The sequence below is a fragment of the Pteropus medius genome, unplaced genomic scaffold (genome assembly GCF_902729225.1).
Source record: "Pteropus medius unplaced genomic scaffold, Ma_sr-lr_union100, whole genome shotgun sequence".
In the NCBI taxonomy this organism is placed as follows: domain Eukaryota; kingdom Metazoa; phylum Chordata; class Mammalia; order Chiroptera; family Pteropodidae; genus Pteropus; species Pteropus medius.
The window spans coordinates 32989760-32994098 of NW_024351730.1; the positions used below are offsets into that span (position 1 = coordinate 32989760).

General features: G+C 36.6%; 1 non-coding gene and 1 pseudogene across 1 annotated transcript; both read right to left on the minus strand.

Moving 5' to 3' along the window:
- Nucleotides 1-981: 981 nt before the first annotated feature.
- TRNAI-UAU (transfer RNA isoleucine (anticodon UAU)) lies at nucleotides 982-1054 on the minus strand. Its single transcript has one exon. It is a non-coding gene; the product is annotated as a tRNA-Ile (tRNA).
- A 122-nt stretch (nucleotides 1055-1176) lies between these two features.
- Nucleotides 1177-1295, minus strand: LOC120588388 (uncharacterized; annotated as a pseudogene).
- Between the last annotated feature and the right edge of the window lie 3044 nt (nucleotides 1296-4339).

Here is a 4339-nt window from a genome sequence, read left to right on the forward strand (position 1 = left end):
GGAAACTTTGAACATTTTTTTTCCTATATGTTCCTGCCCACCCCTCACCATGAAATTGCAATTCCATAGATATACTGTACATCCATTTATGTACTATATCCACAGCTATATTATATATTATATATATGGAAAAATAAGATTTTCTCCCCTCCCTATTTTGCCCCTGTGACTAATGAGACTCACTAATTGACTAAAACGCAACTCATGCTTAAAACTACACAATTTATTGTGGTATCATCAATTGGCGATTATAGTTTATGCTTGGAGAAACTGAGTCATTCATGTTTTCTTGTTGAACCCTGTATAATTTGTAACAGTATTCATTACTCTAAAAAGTTTATAAAGGAACAGGTGGAAAAACTTTTTGAAAAGATTATAGTTGTTTTTCTGAAAACATGCCATCAAAATTTTCATAATTATAATTAAAAAAAATCTTGTTAGCGCTTCTCACATTGTATGTTAACAGTTGGTGGAGGTTTAGCAAAAATAGCAGGACGAATATCTCTTACACACTTTCAGCAGCTTCTCGCTGCCTACCAAGTCCATTCTGAGCTTATGAGCTGGGCATTTAAAGCTATCTGCCACTTTATGTATGATCTTCCTTTCTCTCTCTTTTCTTCGCTTTGTAATTTTCTGCCTCTATGCTTTTGCTGAGGTAGTTTCCTCTGCCTGAAAACTTCATGCTTAAATTCTACCAGTCTTTCAAAGTTCAACATAGATGTATCTTTTCCAAGAAGCCTTCTCTGCTATCTTGAACAGAAAGTTATTTTTCTCTGAATTCGACATTTTTAAAAATAATTTTTATTTATTTACTTTTTATTTTATTTTTTCTTTTTATTATTTATTATTATTATTTATGCCTACAGCACCTGGTCTTCCTAAGTGGTCTCCCTTCTAAGTACTAACCAAGCCCGACCCTGCTAGCTTCTGAGATCAGACATTGGGCTTGTTCAGGGTGGTATGGCTGTAGACCATCAACTGTGGCTCCACTGGGGCGTGAACCCAGAACCTTCTGCATATAAAGCAGATATGCTAACCGCTACACTATGGAACCGCATCCTTATTTTTTTTTTTATTTTTTATTTTTTATTTTGTTTAGGCTAGGCAACCTTTGGTTGACTTCACAGATTGCAAGGACCTTGTCAGCTTACAATCCCTTATTTTTTTAATTTTTTATGCCTACAGCACCTGATCTTCCTAGGTGATCTCCCATCCAGGTACTAACCAGGCCCGATCCTGCTTAGCTTCTGAGATCAGTTGGGATCAGGCTTGTTCAGAGTGGCATGGCCGTAGACTAAAATAATTTTTCTGTTGTGGTAAAATACATATCAGATAAAATGTACCATCTTAGCCATTTTTAAGTGTACAATTCAGTGATATTAAATACATTCATAATGTGCAACCATCACCACCATCGATCTTCCTGTTTTCATTTTGTAAAAGTGAAACTCTATACCCATTAAACATTAATCCTCATGCCCTCTTTCCCCTCAAAGCCCTGGCAACCACTATGCTATTTTTTGTCTCTATGATTTTGACTACTCTAAGTACTTCATATGAATGGAATCATACGTGTTTGTCTTTTTATGACTGGCTTATTTCACTTGGTTTAATGTCCTCAAGTTTCATCCATATTGTAGTACATGTCAGAATTCCCTTCTTTTTTAAGGCTGAATAATATCCCTTTGTATATGTATACCTTATTTGGCTTATCCATGAATCTGTCAATGGACATGGGTTGCTTCTGCATTTTAGCTATTGTAAATAATGCTGCTATGAATATGAGTGTACAGATATCTCTTTGAGAACTTGCTTTCAATTCTTTTGGTATATACCCAGGAAGGGAATTGTTGGATCATATGGCAATTTTATTTAAACTTTTTTGAAATGGCCATACTGTTTTCCACAGGGGCTATGCCATTTTACAGAAGCTATAGCAATTAAATTCTAAACAACAGCATACAAGTGTTCCAATTTCCCCACATCCTTGCCAACATTTCTATTTTCTGTTTTGTTTTGGATAGTAACCATCCTAATGGATGCTACAGGAGCTGAGTGAACAGGACTGTTGAGGATAGAATATTGTGGACATCACTCATTCATAGGGTCGCCAGGAGTAGGAGCCAACTCAGCACATAGCACACACATCCTAAAGAGCCTGAGGTGAATAGCATATTATTTTTGATAAAGTGCTTTGAACACCTGATGCAGAATAAGTGCTATATTTATATTTGTCCTGCACTAGAATGTGTGGACTCACAAGAAGCAGCTCATCAACTGTTCTCTTTCATTTCTCATCTCTGGCTTTGTCCTACATCATAGGGAAATAGCATATTAATTTAATTTTCAGGGAGCATTTATCATTTTCATCTTGTAATATAGTTATATGTATATGGTTCCTCTCCCCTACTAGGTAATATGTTAAGGCAGAGATTATTTCTTATATAACCTTGATTTCCTACAGTGGAAAGTACTCAATAAATATTTGTTAAATGAGTATTTGTGATTCTATTGATTGCTGCATCTATTCTACATTCTTCAAAAGTTTCAAATCTACTGGTGTGCTAGTTGAAAGGAACCAAATTGAAAGAATGCCAATATAATTAAGGAAGGATAATGTGTAAGCTGTGACCAGGCCTCTCACGTATTTGCATTAAACCTTCCACCATCTTTAGCTCAAATGTTGAGCTTTTTAAACACTGATCACTGAAGATTTAATACAAAGTCACTTGAACTATGTTTTAAGATGCTGCTAAACGTTCTGCCAATTTTTAAAAATTGGTCCGACATTCTAGAAGGACTAAAGAATGAGTGATTCTCAGATTACCTAACTCAAAAGAAAAAAATCTGATGGCTCACTTGCCTTACTGCACTCCTGTGTGCAAGCCAGTATACTTGAAAGTGGCCACAAGAGGGGAGTATGAACCATGATCTTTCATAAATGAATGGAGCCCATGAGTCATTCTCTCTCCAGCTGAATGCATGTTCTACTCTGAACAATAGTAAATTGAATAATCATACTGCCTCCAGCTGATTGTCAAGAAAGGATGTGTATTTGCCTTTTTTGTGTTCACAGAAAGTACAACGGTCAACTCTCAGCTGTCCATTTATATCACAATTGGAGGAAATATTTATGGAGGAGGGCCCAAAGGATATGTAGTCTTTTCCCATTATTTTACCTTGCATTAAACCAGAACCCTGAGAAAACTGTTTTTGAATAATTTTGTTTTGCCTCATTTAGAATTGTTTATATTGAGTGGTGATTTGTCATGTTGTCATAGGCTTGTATTGAGGGATGCTTTACGAAACAGCTGTTTGAAAAGTATTATATCAATATAAGGATGTTATCTACAAATTCACACAATGCTATGTTCTTGAGGATCCAAGGGAAAAATTTTGCACAAAACATGGATGCAGGAAAAACTATGCTTCTGGAAAATTTGTTTGCTTCTACTTACCGATTTTGTAGTATTTTAACTTATCATGCTTCTCTCTTTCCTCTGACTTCTGAGAGGTGTCTGTTATTTAACAAATATTTATGGAATGCCCGTTATATGTCAGGCACTGCTGGCTGATGGAAATATGATGGGGAGCACGGGTAGAGGATTTTTGTCCTCATGAAGCCTCAAATTTAGTGGAAGAGGCAGATAGTCATTAATCACTCAGATAAATGTGTAAACTACAAAATGAAAAACGCTATTAGAAAAGGAACCTTACTGTGAGAGTATGTAACAGAAAGACTGGACTTAATTTGACGAAGTGTCCTTTGAACTCAAGGATGAGTAGGCATTAGAGTGACAAAGGTGGGGCACTAGCATTTCTGACCAGGAGGGGACAGCACCATGCATTCTGACAACTGGAAGAAGAATTCCAGGGGAGCTGAAGCACACAGGTGGGGAAGGTATGGGGCAAGGCTTGAGAGGACAGTGAGGTTTTGTGGCCTGTATATGAGTTTCTGCTTGCTAAACTTACCCACGCTTTTATTTTACCCTCTATCTATTGTCTACATTATCCTTTCGTAATAATTATATTTTTGTAGAAAAAGATGGGATATAAATTAAAAGTTATTATTCTAAGTTGCATGACAAGCTGACTCCATCAGACATTATGTGAAAAACAATTTCATACATACACACAACTTCATTACCAAGGCTCACTTCCATGCATGATTCTTAGGTGTGGATATGGGTGTGCTGACCTACTCTGGGTGAGCCTGTGGACTTGAGAACACGGGTTGACTTCGTTCTGATAGCATCTGGAGGCTCACGTTATTCTTCCTCTGAAGGACGTCAGGATCCAGAATTAGAGTTCTTAGAAGACAGATTTGTTGACAGTTTAG